The 17,209-nt window shown below is 42.8% G+C and overlaps 1 long non-coding RNA gene across 1 annotated transcript; it reads left to right on the top strand.

The window, feature by feature from the left end:
• Positions 1-1,049: 1,049 nt before the first annotated feature.
• LOC128410839 (uncharacterized) lies at positions 1,050-7,048 on the top strand. The gene is made up of 3 exons (XR_008329615.1): positions 1,050-1,325; positions 2,918-3,000; positions 6,581-7,048. It is a non-coding gene; the product is annotated as an uncharacterized LOC128410839 (long non-coding RNA).
• Positions 7,049-17,209: the final 10,161 nt, after the last annotated feature.

Below are 17,209 nucleotides of genomic sequence, written 5' to 3'. Positions count from 1 at the left end.
AATCCAATAACACCTGACAGATCCCCCTCCCTGGCTTGCCCAGTTCCCCATCCCTGTTCTATCTGGAAGCAAGCCCCATTGGACCCATCAGGGTTTTCATCTGAGTAGACATGCAGGCTTGTACTTTAACTTGATCACTCTTATGTCTGTGACTCCAGTGCAAGGCCAAAAGGTTTTGGGGTGAACTTTGATATTCAGATCATTTAATCTCTGCAAGCTGATATTCATATGAAACAGAAACATCATTTAAGTACAATTTAAGCAAAAATTCAGCCAGAATTTGCTTTATTGCTTTGTGTTACAATTTTCCATCCGAGTCCTTTCCAACTTGAATGCTAGAGGCTGGTAGCAATGCATTAGAAATAGATTTAAAATAAGCTGTAACCCATTAAAGCCAATTAAATATCTACTGCACTTCTGCTTTTCTGATCACTCTCCCTCAAGGGCCTCTCAAGGCTGGTTTTCTCCCCCAGCGGGTGCATTCTGCAGCATGCCATTGATGCAATGATACTGTATTAGTGGTGTGTTTATACCGGAACATTCACCCATTCATTGATTCTGTGATGCCTCCCCGATGTTGCCACATTATGGCTATCTGGAGAGCAGATACCAGATTTCGGTAGAAAGGCAGGACAGGCAATGATTGGAAACAAAGCAGTATGTCTGCCCCAAAAGTTTTGTAGGCACAAACAGTACTGAAAGTAGGAATGCATATGTTGTGCTGGTGCTAGGGATCAAAAGCTCCTCTCCTGCCCCCTTGAATCATACACCTGGCCATATTGGTTGGGACTGATAGGGGTAGCAACCCGGCAGCTCACAGGTAAGAAGAGCCAGTTCCTAAGGCAACTTGGACCTGGTCCCTTATGACACCACTAGAGTTTATAGTGAAAAGGTTGCCCACAATTTTATTGGTAAAGGTGGGGGAGCTATTTTCCAGTTGTAAGATCTAGAAATATTTTGCACTTTAATGCTATCTGTTTTGGATTCTGCAGGCAACATGTAGGTAATATGGTGACTGAGCATGAGGCGCATAATAATGGAAGATAGTGCTAGATGTCACCAGTTTTATGATGGGCCCTGGCTAGTCATGATTTTGTGTGACAAGATAAACTCTGGCCCTCAGATCACTGTCCAGAGAATAAAATAGCTGCCTAAACTACAAAACTCGGTGCCCAGACATTTCAGCACGGTGTTTCTAATTCTGTTTCTTAAATGGGATCTATTTTAGCATGATTGTTGAACTAGGCTTTTCAGATTTCAGTTGTTTTGTTATCTGAAGTTATGTGCCCAGGGCCTCAGGACTGAGAAATTCTGAAGATGAAAATGTAAGTGTGTATATTCTGTTCTGGTGCATTTCTGCAGCCATGTTATCTATTTGACCCATGACATTTACTGTTACCTGAAAATTATTTGCCGGGTGTTTTTGTTTTTTTGCAGGGGGTGGGGAGGATGGTTGTTATTCTACAAATCCTCACACCCTTCTGTAAGAAAGCCAACATCAAAGTTACTTGAATTCCCCTGTAAACTAATAGAAGGATCAAACACAGTACTTCAAAGGCTGTAGCTCTCTTGGATAAGAGTGAAAGGGGTGGGAAGGAGGAAAGGAAGGAAGGAATAAAAGGCAGCAAATTAGCCCCCCAATGATTCACAATGTGACAACTGAAGATTTCCAAAGCAAAAGGAGAAAGACAATAGTAACACTTCCTCAAGCCCTCATGCTTTTCAGGGTAGTCAGCCATTGAAATAATTAAACAATCACATGTCTGACATTTAACAAATAATAAATAATAATAATTTTTTATTTGTACCCTGCCCTCCCCGGCCGGAGCTGGGCTCAGGGTGGCTAACATCATGAAACTAAGACAGTGTACAAAGAACATAAAAACAGGCAATCGATTAGTTAAAATACATCTTAAAATTAGTTCAGAGCAAATTAAAATCTGGACACATGGCAGTCCATGGGTAAAATTGAGAGTGGTTAATATTCTCCGGGGCCAACTGTTACCGCTGGTCTTATAAAGGACCTGTGAGTGGGCTAGGAGGCCTCTTTAATGCTTGTTCTTATACAGAAAGAAAAGAATCAGACTGAACCCCGACCAAAGGCCAGGCGGAACAGCTCCGTCTTGCAGGCCCTGCGGAAAGATGTCAAATCCTGCAGGGCCCTAGTCTCTTGTGAGAGAACGTTCCACCAGGCCTACTAAAGTAATGAATCCATGTTAAACAGACTTAAATGCTTTAAAACATCAGTAATATCTTTTGGAAGCCATGTTAAATGTTATATGGAAAAGCAAGATATAAATAAAAAGTAAAACAATAAAACAATAAAACTGAAGTATCTGGAGGGAAACGAGCCACTTCACTTAACTGTACTGTAAACTATTTTGCATATGAATAAACAAAAGCAAACAAGTCACTGTTGGAAGGAAGGACTCTCCATCAGAAAACATGAAGTATCCTAAGTTATGGTAACACACCAGAGTCCAAATGTCTTCAAAAACTATAGACGTTCAAGAGCAATTAGTATTATGTGTGCTATAATGATTATCATTTTCCGATTAGCCATGTCACAGTTACGTCTTTGCCATTTTTCACGTCAGAAGGCAACCTGTCTGCTAGCTTTGAATATAAATTGGACAAAAGTCAAAAACATTTTGAATTTTGAGTATATGCCAATTTAGCCAGGGTATGAAAGAGAACTACGTTTATTTTTTACGTCTACGTTTTGCAGCAAAAGGGTTGCATAAGTGAGTGGATCTGACTGCCACCACCCTCCCTGCCAACTTCCCCATGCTCTGAAACTGCAAGCACTTCTTCAATATAAAATCTGATATGTGCTGAGATAAAAGTGCTTGAAGCCCTGAAACACAGAGAGACAATGGCATGGCCCTTGCTTACCCCTTGCTTTATACATGAATAGAGTTGACAGCTCTTGAAAGGCAACATTCTGGAACTTCATGGACCCCCAGCATGGAGACTGGTGAGAAAGAGGCCTGAGATCTGGTAGGTGTCAAAAAAACTGGGTCTAGGGACAGGGTCTGGTGGTAAAAGGATGGAGTGCCATGCCCCTGGGGGCAAAGGCCACAGTGAAGTGTGGTTCCCACAGGTAAAGGAAGTACAGTCCATGGGAATGATCTCTTCATCTAAGGTGGGCCAGTATTGCATGTGCTTAGAAGCCCCTGCCATCTAACAATAACATCCAAGCCACCAAAAATCATCTCAAGAAAACTCAGGCTACAATTACATTACCCTCCCTGCTCTCTTGCCTGGAAAGGAAGCTGCCAGAATCTCAAAGCCAGCTAAGCCACCAGTTTATTTAACATCCATCTGAAGCCAGCTGGAATCACGGATCGAACAGTCAGAATGGTGGCGGTGGGGATGATTGTAACATGAAGGAACAGCCACTAGAGGGAGGTTGTATTCTGAAGACACAGGAATGGGTGTTCTGAAGAGCGAGAGTGAGTGTGACAACGGTTGCAGATGTAGCCTTGTATGTCTTTATCTCTGGATGATGAATAATGCTTCCTTTGTTGTTACAAACCCAATCACTGTCATTTCTGAGGAGATAATCTGGCTGGCTGGTGCATGCATCTGGCCTAGGGACTAAAGAGCACTGTTATTACTTTGATAAGGGACAATCAGTGCCAGGAAATGCTGTTAATATAGACAGCAACAGCAACTCATCCTTTCCCAGTCCCCTCAGTCCAGACTGCACAAATAAGCTTGCACAGGCATTCCCGTTTTCTCCTACATTACTATTTCCCCAAAAAGTTAGTAAAGAGAGCCCTCCTCAGGCCTCTGATTTCCCTTCAAATCTGTCTTTTTAAAATTATTGTGAATAAAGAACTGCTGTAGTACCTAAAGAACGACATCATCTTAAGGTGGGGGTTGGGGATGCTGTTTTTCACTGGTTCTGCTCCTACCCCCAGGACCATTTCCAGGAAATTAGTTATGAGGTACCACCATGGGAGTTGACCTGTGGAACCCCACAGGGTTCCATTTTGTCCACCATGCTATTTAACATCTATCTGAACCTCTGGGAGCTGCCACCTGGTTTCTAGGCCCTTGACCATGTTCCAGGTTGTCAATAGCTTTCTTAAATTGTGGTGCCCAGAAATGAACACAGTACTCCAGGTGTGGTCTGACCAAGGTACAATAGAATGGTCCTACTACAGTGGTACTTCTACTTATGTTCACCTCCAGTTACGTATCCTTCGGGATACATACGCAGCAAACGTATGTATTCATTGTGCGTGCATGTGCTCTACCATGCCGTGTGCATGCACAGAAGTGGTCCCTCCAGTTGTGGAAACCTCAGGATCCAACTGGAGCTCCGGAACGGATCCTGTCCACAACCGGAGGTACCACTGTAGTTCCTTTGCCTGGGACAGTATACTTCTGTTGGTGCTGCCTAAAATAGCATTAGCTTTCTTTGCTGCTGTAGTATCACACTGTTGACTCAAGTTAAACTTGTGGTCTACTAAGACCCCTAGATCCTTTTCACATGTGCTACCTGCTTCTAACTCCAGGGGCCTCCCCAAGAAATATCAAGCCTAATGATACATGTTTGAAAAGAAGGAAGCCAACCGCCACCCCCAGTCAGCCCTACAATTGCGCTATCCAGCTGGTGCCTGCACCTTGAAATATTTTACAGACATCAACCCAAAGGGAAGGTTATTTCATCTCTCCCCCACCCCATATTTTCAGTTAAGAAGAAAGCTAGAGAGCTTTGCACCTGTAATTATTAGAGGGCCCTCAATAAAACCACAATACCCAATGAATATCCTTTTCCTTTGATCAAGGAGCTGTGGAGTGGTGTCATTGTAATAGGCATAACAGGGATTATGATATGATGGAAACATCCTTCATAGAAACATAGAATTGTAGAGTTGGAAGGGACTACGAGGGTAATCTAGTCCAACCTCCTGCAATGCAGGAAACCTATGCCCAACATGGGGTTGAAACCCACAACTCTGAGATTAAGAGTTTCATACTCTACCAAGTGAGCTATCCCAGCTTCCTTTCAGAGAATGTTATTACACGGTGTTATGTAAAACCCTTGTTGCTGACCTCCACATATTAAAAACCTCTTGCTGTCCTAGTTGCTTCCTTAGGTCAAAGGGATTGCTGGTCTCCCATACTACACAGCTGTACTTCCTTTTTTTAGTTAGCCTTTCTTACTTTTGTCCTAATACAGTGGTACCTCAGGTTACATACGCTTCAGATTACATACGCTTCAGGTCACTAACTCCACTAACCCAGAAATAGTGCTTCAGGTTAAGAATTTTTCTTCAGGATGAGAACAGAAATTGGGCTCCGGCGGCGCAGCAGCAGCAGGAGGCCCCATTAGCTAAAGTGGTGCTTCAGGTTAAGAACAGTTTCAGGTTAAGTACGGACCTCCGGAACGAATTAAGTACTTAACCTGAGGTACCACTGTACCTGTCAATATTAATGTCTTTTTTGAAAAAATACCATACGACATCTTTCTTGCTTGGATGCCTCTCGTTTCATTCTTGTCTTATTCATCTTCTAGATACTCTCTCCTCTGGCCTGTAGAAAACCTCCTTCCTAACATACATCCATAACACCATCAATTTACTGAATTCCTGGGCAGCCCTCCATGTCTTCCACCATTAGAGGGCTCTCTGGTTCCACAAATTCAATTTCCCTCTACAATATGGCATTTTGAGGCACAGTGTTTTACATTTTTACTGCAATTTCACCTACTTCCGCTATAATCTCCAGAGAGTCAGTGCTCTGTGCAGAAGAGCCAGATGGATGCATGAAGTTGGTGGCAGGGTCATAAGACATGATCCCAACCCCTTGCTCTGTAGGAAGATTATGTCCTGTTTTGATTGCCTAAATAGGGCTGTTCTTCTCCAAACACAACAGCTACCACATGTGCATATGAGGAGGCCATAACATTTTAAATCCATTTATCTCAGTGGTTCCAATCATGTGGAAAGGCTCCATGCTCGTGGTTGCAAAAAATATATCAGGAATGTACTGTGAAAGGAAAATGTGTGTGTATTGTCATATAATAAAAGAATATAATAAAAACATCTAAAAATAGTTTTTAAAACAATACAAACATAACTGGAGATATCTTTAAAAACAATAGAAAATGAACATTTATGGCAGAGACCTTTTCATTCAGCTGGAAGAGCGTCAGTTGTTTTCAGAAGGTACAATTAGCGGGCACCTGCCATGCCTCGGTATGTATGTATCTCAGATATGTGAGCACTTTATGCTTAAGAATTCATGTGCTTCTACCATCGTCTTCTTTTTTGAAGAAAAACACTTGCTGTTCAGCAGCTGAAGAAAAAAATGAAACCCTTGCAGGTATTGCTGGCCCTGAGCTATAGCAAGAGAATTCTTCCTTCCTTAAGTATGTCCACTGGGCTCTGTTCTTCCTCATCTTTGGCTTTAGATAGCTTTTTGTAATTGTGCGAACCTTTGTGTGAAAATGGCATATAAAGTGGTAGCTACTATCAATGTTGTCTGTACACACATGGGCATGTTTTCAAACAGTGCAGCAAGTGTTGTCTATTCTCCACCCCCTTTTTGATTGGTGTTTCCACAGACCTGATGTCTTGGACTGGCTGGATGCAGAAGAGTGGTGAGAAGCACCCACTGGGGAACCCCCAGGGGAAGAAAGCTCAGAGCACCCACTGTGGAAACCCCAAGAGAACCCCCAGGGAAAGAAAGCTCAGAGCCAGGGGACTGGTGATGGGACAGCAATGGGTGGTCAGAGGGAGAAGAGGAAGCAGACTGGGAGAAGGACGTGTCAGATGCTGAAGAGGCAACAGGGCTTTGGGAGTGGGGAGAGGCTGTGGCAGAGAAAATCCAGAATCACACAATACTAATGGCACTCCCGCCAACTAAAATGGCGCTCCCGCCAAAACAAGATGGCGGTCCTGCCAAAACTAATAGGGGGCCAAACTTCTCCCCGAAGAAGGGAACCCAAAATGGCGGCCAGACTTAGAGGGAGGGGAGATTTACGCCCTTGGAAAATTCCCAACCACCCTCTACGCAAAACGGGCACACAGAAATTGCTGTTTTAACTGAGAGGGAACTCTCGTAAGGCGAAGCAACGTAATATGCTAGGTGAAAGAGCCCCAACAGCGACAATCGTGAATTGCCCAAGGCCACGTTAAACTAAAGGGGCCCCCGAAGCTGCAGCCACAGCTCAATTAAAGGAGACAGAAGCCACTGTGAAAAGGAGGGCAGCGGCAGACTCCACAACTGGGAGCGCTCATAGGTTGAAGCCCCGCTTGCAAAAGGGAAGGGGAAGGGGCCAACTTAAAAGGGGGGCAATAAAGAATGAAATAAATAATAAAAACATAAAGAAAGATAACGGAAAGATATCACCAAGACGATCCGTCGAGGGTAAGTCTCTCTCTCTCGGTTGCACAGAGAACACGCTGTTAAGCTGTTCCGAATGCACGAGCCAAAAAAGGAAGCTCTGGGCACGTGCATGGGTATATATAGGTCCCTTGATCCATTTGGACTGCACCCCATTGGCCAGATTGAACCCAGCATCGAGGGACCTACCAATCAGGTGTTTTGGCTGTCCAATCTTACCCACCCACAACACAAGAGTTCGGTCTCCAAGTCTCACCTCTTTATTTTGTCTCACCTCTTTATTTTGTCTCACCTCTTTATTTTGTTGACCTATGCCCACTCCAGCTCCTGACACCTTTTTTAAAACAGACTGGCCTGAAAGTGGTGTATTGATATACTGATAAACAGCAGATTTTTATGTTGGTATACAGAGACAGCTAAGTTACTGTACTGCTTCCTGTTTTTGCCCATTTCATTCACAGTCAAGCTGAAGATGGTGAAGGGGAGTGGCACATCTCTATGACGTCTGCCTCTTTAGGAGAAGGCACTCAATGTGTGCACATGTATGCAGCAAGTACATTAGGTGGATTTCCAACAACAACAACATTGATTATAACAAAATGTGCTTTAGACTGACAAATAGTGGAGGACAGAGACAACATGGGGATGCAGTTGCCTGCATCCAACACTGAAAGCACATGCAGTGTGTACATTCTCTAGGGTTCAGCTGCCAGTGTGGTCATCACATGTGGGGGGGAGGGCGCCATCTTGCCCTTCCCCTTCCAGGAATCTGATGATAGTAAACTCCCAACAGCGCCCCCTAAAACTGTTACATGCATTTCCCATGTGATGTTTACTTTGTTCGCCTAAGTATGGGTCAGGAAAACAACGTTTCCTCCAGTTGTGAACGAGCCATTTAATAATTCATGGTTATTCTACATCATGTAATGGAAGAAATGTATCTTAGGTATCACATAAAGGCTGCCTCTGCTGCATTTTCGTCCTCTTCCTTTATGTGACTTCCAGTCATTCCATTTATATCCCTGCCTGGAACCAATTCTGATGCCCTTTGTTTTGTTATGATTTCGTTGCCATGTAAAAAACCAACGAAGTGTTAAAAGGAGAAGATAAAACCACCCAGATAATGAAACCCAGCTAAATAGGGCATCCTTTAAAAAGAAAAATGAAAAGAAAATAGGTATTGTGCCAGCCCATCTGTTATGCTGTCTTGCTCTGCTGAGTGAACACTGTCTCTGCGTGCGTCATTCAGAGGCTCCGCTGCCCAAAGGAAAGCTGGAAGGGGAGTTCGTAAAGTACATTCTCTTGTGCATCTTCTCTTCTTTTTCCCAGCATACTTGCATGCATATTGATGTTAATGCACTCACACAGCACGCACACACCATGTACATTTAGAGGCAATTCTGGAGAAATGCCTCTTCCCAGATCATATCAATTCCACATTACTTTTCCTTCCCTCCCCCCAAATACATCTGAGATTATTCCATGCTTCTTGTCTAACTGATCTCAGCATGAATATGTGAGTAGTACTTTTGCTTGTATTCCATTAAGCTTTTTATTGATTTTATTGCATACCCCCATGGTGTTATAGAGCATATTCTTTACTTCATTGTTGTGTTGCTTTTAACGTTTTATTGGAAGCCACATTGTGAACGATTGCATCGAAAGGTGGAATAGAAATACGTACAATTTCTTTTTATTTCAGTCAGTTCCAAATAAACGAGGACAGAGTGTTACGCAAAGTCTCCCCCTCACTCCTCCCTGAATGTCTCAAGGAAGTCACACAGGAAATGTGAACCAATGATAATAATTTCTTCTATTTCTGATGCTCAGGCTTTTGAGTGCTTTCATTTATGTAAACAAATGACACCACCCACGCACAAGAGCATTTGCGGCAGGCAAACAAAAGCCCTAAATGGGGATGGAGTATGTACCCCAAAAATAACAACAGACCAATCAGGAACAAGCATACTCAGTGACCATAGAATACTGACTGACTTTTCGGGGGGAGATAATGGGAACAGGGGGGGAGTGGAACAGATTGTTAGGAATCCTCAACAGCAACACTCCCCCCTGCAACATTTCATTGCGGGTCCCACTTGTTGAAATGGCTCCCAATTCAGTCCAATTCATGAGTTAAGGATCAATGGAAATTAGATGGAATATGCTGGTTGTGATTCTGCACCTTATAAGTCTTTTTCCTTTGTCTCACATTTGCTTCAGTAATATAAACATCTCCTGTGATAACAAAAAGGAGGCCTGGTCTTGAATTACTTCCAGCGCACTGGTTTGCCTCAGCAACACTTCCAGCGTTACTTTCTGAAGTTGCACAGGCAAACATAATGCAAGGAAAGTATTTGTGGTGGTGGTGGTATTCCTCAATTTCTCCATGAAGATGAACCAAGCTGAATGTGGGTGGACTTAAACTTGAGCTTTGTGGATCCAAGCTGAACATTTTGGTTGTCTGGTTTTTGGTTTGGCTCCAATGAACACTCTTTCTCATTTACCAATCCACTGCACTGACAAATACCCAAATGTCTACTTCAGAGGGGGCAGCCCTATCATTAGGCAGAGTGACACAGCTTCCTCGGGCAGCTGATTTTGAATTGATGGAAAGGATAGAAAAATATCAGTTCTTAATTTGTTACCTCTGTGATGTTCTCCTGACTCCTGGGGGGCATGGGTGAGAAGTAGAGGGGAAAGCCCCATTACACAAGCAAGCCTCCTAGCCCAGGCTGATGGAGCTCATTAATTGAATCCAGCAATACATATTGTGTATATAGACAGAGACAGAGAGTTGCTGGGAATTGTAACTCTGGGAAGGCTAAACTGCAGTGCACATTTGAATCTGCTTCAAATGTGCTTTATAGGTAGTGTGTACATGATCTCATAATACAGGACATCAACCAGGCCTTGTGGGGCTGACCACTGATGCCAAATACATCCCTAGGCAAAGCATTACACACAAAGGTGAAGGGTGCTAAGCAAGCTGCCTTTTAGCCTATTAGCCATTTACTGATCTTCATAGTTTTCAGTCACCCCAGAACACAATATAAAGACTACTGCTCCCACACCAGTAGGGCAGATACCTTCTCCAATGAAGTTTCCTGGGAAAAGGGATTGATTACTAAACCAGTCTAAGAACTGGAACTCTGTGAGCGGAACAGTGGTCCCTATCAACTTAGATGAATGAATGAATATATGTGTTGGAGAATATTCAGCAGAAATTCTGCAATTTCAGCCAGGCTTTACAATAAGCATACATTTCTGCTCCCACACTCATGCACACTGATTTATATGGTGTTCCGGTACATGTCAGTGCAGTGGAAATAAGAGCTATGCTTACTAGCTAGAACATTTCTGCTTTTTCTAAGGGGACTGGGGGAATGTAAATCAAATAAAAGGCATCACTTAAGAAAGAGATGGGAACTTAATATCTCTTATTCTTCTTTTGCTTTGGTGCAGCTGTTTCAGAGTTGCTGTCTGCGAAAGGAGGATGTCCTATTGGCTAGCAGTTTGTTCATTTAATCCTCGGCAATAAATCAAGCCGACGTTATTCCCAAGGGTCTGATGCATTACATAGTTCGCACCGCTCCTTCTGACTCAACAGGTGAGTCACCAGCAGCCATTGTTTCTGTGAGCTCAATCCTTTTAACTATTGATGAGTAATTCCTTAGGGCAGCTAATGGAAGTTAAGTAGGTTTGTGGGAGAACTCTATATGCGCGTGTTTGGCATGCGAAAGCGCAGGGAAGAACATTATACTGTATCGGCAGATCTTCCTGTCACAACATTCGGCGTCGAGCCTAACATGGAATTTCCAGTTTCTCAGAAAAGGATGTCTATTTATTGACACTCTTAGGCCTAAGCTAGCTGAGCTGTCTTAATATGCCTAATTATTTTTATTACACCGCTTATAAAGAGCCTGCTTCTAATCTAGTGAAGGCTCCCAGAACTCTTCCAGTAACTTCAGTGGGGTTTAGGTAAGGCCAATATACATGACATCCCCTGGGAGTAAAGCAGATGGTTGACAAGCAAACAGATGGCATGGCTAAGCTCACTCTGACAGGCCTCACTTCACTGACAGGGATACGGATTTTGCTTGTGTTTGCATGTGACTGCATATCTGTATTTTACCTTCCCATAGTCTGTCTCCAGGCAGACAGGGCTTTTTTCAGCCAGAACTCGCTGGTGTTCATGGTGAGTTCTGGCACCTCTTTTTCTAGGAAAATAGCACTGCAGGTGGACATATTTTTCCCCTCAAGTTGAGCTTTGATACCAGAAGTGCCCTAGGCTTGGAGAAATGGACTCAGAGGGTGAGGTGGTGGGAAAGTGCAGGCTCAGTTCTCTTTATCTGTGCACCCCTTTTGCTTTAAATGAGGTCCCTCCTCATCTCTCTTGATGTGTCATCAGGACAGACATAGTCCCCCAAATGGGTCTGTTTCCACCATCAAACACCCAGTTGTGTCTTTCTTCAGATGGTGCTTTTGATAAGCACACTGTAGATCCACTGTTTAAAAATCAGTTTGTATATGCATATACATATTCATGTGCTATGAAATCAGGAGACAGGATAAGTTTCCATTCATGATCATGACATATGATTCCCCTCCCTCCCAGATGATGGGAACAAGCAGAGCACCAAGAAAGCCACTGCCCAACCCTGAGGTCACTTATTTCTGGTCATCCCCGACACCTCCAAACTGCCTCAGTAAAACTGCTCAATTCCAAAAACAAGCTCCCTGCTCCCAAAACACAGTTCCCTTGATGAGCTCTTCTTCTCTTTGCCCTGGGGCATCTATTTGTGTGTTAATTCCGCAGGGTTTGCCCATGCTGACTTGTGCTGTGGACCAAGCTGCTGATCTAAGGGTTGCCTATATTTAAGGTCCTCTTCTCATCCAATGGCTTCTCTGCAAAGGCTGGGTTGTGTTATTTCTAGTACATAAAAAGTAGGCTTTTTGCACCACAAAAACCCCGAAAAGGTTATATTTGCTTGTTTCTTTCTGGCAGCTCCCTCGCATGCGAAGCCCAGAGCAGAAAAGGGGCGGCAATGCTGGCTCTGCCTCTCCCGCACTTCACCCCCGGGTCACGCTTGTCCCAGGAGAAGAGCTGCTGCGGCTGAGTGTGAGAAAGATGCCTCAGCAGGTCCCTTGCGTGCCGGAGCCAGGCTCCAATGAGGGAGCTTGTCATGGGGGCGCCTGGTCATGCCCCCTCTAAAAAAATGCACCTGGGGCTGTGCCCCCCAGCCATGCCCCTGTGTGTGTTCTTGCTTATGTAGTCAAAATGACCGCATCAGCACATGAAAGAAGTATCAGCAGGCTCTGGGAAACCTCAAGGTTTGCAAAAGTACAAAAAATATTAGGGGGAAACCCTAGTTGTGTGGTGGTGTAATAAAAAAATAAGGTCTTATATATATATAATAAATGTTCATTAATTTACCAACCAAACATGTACATAGATATGTGGACCACATGTCTGGAGCAGCACAGGAAGACTGTCCTGAAACCATTTTGACTCCTAAACTGACCAAATGTTTTCTCTGCAAGGAGGGAGGGGGTGAGGAACCTTCCCATTGTCTCAGGAATTGGGAAATCACCGTCTCAAAGGAATGGCCAGACTACCAGGAAAGGCAATCAGATAAGGCATTATCAGATAACCTGGCAGACAGGAAAAACAACAACATTCAAATTTCTGTTGTAGACCGCCTTTTCTGTGATGTAGGTATGATGTATGGAGGGGTGGTCTTGAGCTCCAGGGCAGGGAATTCTTTGTTCAGGGTCCTCCTCCGTCCTCCTGCGTGTGAGGGGAGCACCCTGTTGCAACAGCTTTAATAAAGATCAGGCTTACTAGTTGCTTTGCTTCTCAATATTCTCTGGTTGGCCTCTGTTATTTTCTCCTACCAATAAGGAACCCACTTAAGGATCTGGGATACCCCATAGGGGAAGAAGGGCAGATTTTGTTTACAACAGTGGAGGACAAAAACAATGTAAATAAGAATGGGGTTGCTCACTTACCATAGAATACAAACGGGGAGGGGCGGGAACTGAGTGGGAGAGGGAATGGAATGGAGTGGAATGGAATGGTGTATCATAGCTAAGCACACATGTACAAGAGACAATTGCCTAAGGTTGGTTGTGTTTCTTCATTTTTGTTTGTTTTGTCTTCTAATAATTCATAAAAGCTGATTGGCATAGTACGAAAAATAAAATGTGCCAGTAAACTCCCATCTGTCTGGTTCCCCTGTTTAACCCTAACAATAATGACATATATATATATATATTTATATATGCATATGTATGTTTGTAGAAACTAAAGCAAGAATGTGCATGCAAAATATTATGCCACAGAACAGATGGTTTGTAAAGTAGGCATCCAAATAGAATATTTTGCTGTAAAGCTTCAACTGTTTGCAAGCAATGCTATGATTTCCCTTATATATGGGGCCCTGGAGAACTGGCTTCTTGCCGAAGGTCAGCGGCATGGCAGAAGAGAGTTGCTCAGGTCAGTGGTGGAGCTTCAAGCAGCACCACTTGGAATATTTATGGTATGAAATATTGCAGAATTTCATCAGGATGTCACAGGAGGATATGCACTGATTGGAAACGAAGCTGCGTGATCACCCCACAGTGTTTGTGGGTCAAAATATAGCATTGAAAGCAGGATTGCAGATGACTGCCCCAATAGCTTCATAAGCAGAAACTATCATGGCACAAGCAGCCACTTGCCTCTTCTAGAAGTTGAACAATAATTTTGTGCTGTGGTTTGGATTCCACTGTCTAATTTATTCTCAGTTGTTTGCTGCTTATGACTCTAAGATTTAATTAGAAAGAAACAAGATAAGAACTGCGACCTGCATGTGGTGAACAGTATGTCCAATCTTTGATTGAGGGCAGTGCTTGGATTGCTGCAGCAGATGATTAATGCCTCATGCTAAAGAGAAAACACATACTTTGGTGAGTTCATTTTACTCTTTTAAGAAAATGTTGTGTTTTTATTCCTTTGTGATACGGATTATATTTAATAGTGACTATAGAAATGGCTGATTGAAAGCAAGTATTTCTCCATGCCCCTGCCCCAGAAAAGAATCTGTAAGATGATGAAAAGCATGGAAAGGATAGAGAACTCTTTCCGTTTGTGTAGCTAATAGGAAAGAAGAACATGATAGAAGGTCTGATTATCAGCTGATCAAACAGAGCTTGAGATAAAATCTTTGCATATCTCCAAAATCAGTTACTGCTTTAAAATGTGAATGGATGGCAACAGATTTAATACTTTTTAATTGTCCTTGCACTCACATGGAATATATTTTGCATGCCTTGAGATGATCACATGCAGCCTTGGATAACGAAGCTTTCTGTCTGAGTAAATTCATTTTATGGTCTATGAGAACGATGACAACTGAGCTGCCTTGCATAAATGATTTACAAGGACAATCTTGCCATCGTTGTTAACATACAAACAGGCATGCTGAACAGTAGTAAGACTTCAGACACAATCATATGCTACATCCAGTCTTACTTTTTAGGCTTCACTGGAACTACCTGTTTGTGCTACCAAATCCAGATGCAGTTAAAATATGCCAAGCTGGCTTTCTCCCGGGTAGACACTTGTCTGACAACACGAGAAACATAATTAATATTTTGGAGAAACTGCAAGTGAATATTAACACCAAAGCAGTCTTAATATTCGTAAATGCGGAGAAAGCTTTTGACAATATTTCTTGGAGTTTTATGAAGAAAAATCTTCAGGGGATGGGGGTTGGTCAAGGTTTTGAAAACGGTATAGGGGCAATTTACTCAGAACAAAAGGCTAAACTAATTGTTAACAATGTGGTGACAGAGGAATTTAAGATAGAGAAAGGGACACGACAAGGCTGCCCAATTTCCCCATTGCTCTTTATTTCGGTCCTGGAGGTTTTGCTAAATATGATCAGAAGGGACCGTTTGATTAAAGGTATACAGGTCGGAGCCAAACAGTACAAATTGAAGGCTTTTGCAGATGATTTAGTACTAACATTACAGGAGCCAGAATCTAGTACTAAAAGAGTATTGGAATTGATTCAAGAATTTGGTCATGTGGCAGGATTTAAGCTGAACAAGTTAAAAACTAAGGTTCTTGAGAAAAACTTAACACCGATTGAGAAAGAGAGGTTTCAGAAGGAGACAGGTTTAACATTGGTTAAGAAAGTGAAATATCTGGGGGTTAACATGACCGCTAAGAACTTAAATTTATTTAAAGACAATTATGAGAAATGTTGGTCAGAAGTGAAAAAGGATCTAGAAATATGGTCAAATTTGAAGCTGTCCTTGTTAGGTCGAATTGCTGTTATAAAGATGAATGTATTGCCAAGAATGTTATTTCTGTTTCAATCATTGCAAATTTTGGACAAAATGGACTGTTTCAAGAAGTGGCAGAGAGATATTTCTAGATTTGTCTGGCAGGGCAAGAAGCCCAGAATAAAATTTAAGATATTAACTGATGTAAAGGAAAGAGGTGGATTCGCCCTGCCAGACCTTAAACTCTACTACGAATCAGCAGCATTCTGCTGGTTGAAAGAATGGCTGCTTCTTGAGAACACAGACATTTTGGATTTAGAAGGTTTTAATAACGTTTTTGGGTGGCATGCATATTTGTGGTATGACAAGGTTGGGTGGCATGCATATTTGTGGTATGACAAGGTTAAAGCACATAAAGCATTCAAAAACCATATTGTCAGGAAAGCATTGTTTAATGTCTGGATAAGATATAAGGACCTACTTGAAAATAAAACCCCAAGGTGGTTGTCACCGATGGAAGCAAAAGCCCAGAAAAAGCTCAATATGGAGGCCAAATGGCCGGGAAAAAAACATTATTTTAAAGCACATAAAGTGAAATGAAGTATTTTTGGATTTTTGCAAAACCCAAGAATAATGAGAAAAGTGTGATTTGCCTTCTTTTATTTACAAGGTTTAGCAAAGCCACTTTTTCATCATCATTGCTTATCTGTATGCTGCTTTTGCATGGTGACCCATGCTTAAAGTGGCTCACGGCATCAGAAAAATGCACATAGTAAAATATAACATTTCACGATATAACAAGAACAGTCATAGATTAATTAAAATATCTCATACTAAAAAACTGTACACTTTGATTAAACAACCCACTTAACAATTCATAATGAGGCCTAAAAAAAGGAACACAAGAACATAGTCCAAAGAGTAGCAAAAATAACATTTTCCCCCAAGCTGAAATCTCGCCCCCAGCAACTCCTAAACACCACCCCATTCTAATGACTTCTAAGCACCTTGAACATGATAAGCAGCGTTTTTAGCTGAAGGTAGTCGGGACCCTGCCTTCTTGGGTCTGGTGGCAATGAACCAGAGCCAGAGCTACCATTGAGCCCTTCTGAGCCAGTTGCCTCAAGCAACACTCTGGAGCATGGGTAGGCAAACTAAGACCTGGGGGCCGGATCCGGCCCAATCGCCTTCTCAATCCGGCCTGCGGATGGTCCGGGAATCAGCGAGTTTTTAAATGAGCAGAATGTGTCCTTTTATTTAAAATGCATCTCTGGGTTATTTGTGGGGCATAGGAATTTGTTCATTCTCCCCCCCCCCCCAAAAAAAAATATAGTCCGGCCCCGACAAGGTCTGGGGGACAGTGGACTGGCCCCCTACTGAAAAAGTTTGCTGACTCTTGCTCTGGAGGGATGGCAGATTTGGATCTGGATGCCATGCCCTGCCTCCTGCCTGCTTACTTGCGGTGGCAGATACTTCCTCCCATCTGGGGTTGTTTCCTTATATTCACACATATCTTTCTATCCTCCCTCCAAATAAACACACTTCCTCTTTCCTTACCACTGAGCAAGCTCTCTCT

Source organism: Podarcis raffonei, chromosome 3, assembly GCF_027172205.1.
Source record: "Podarcis raffonei isolate rPodRaf1 chromosome 3, rPodRaf1.pri, whole genome shotgun sequence".
Lineage (NCBI taxonomy): Eukaryota > Metazoa > Chordata > Lepidosauria > Squamata > Lacertidae > Podarcis > Podarcis raffonei.
The sequence above is the reverse complement of the archived record's forward strand: the minus strand, read 5'-3'. Positions and strand labels throughout refer to the sequence as shown.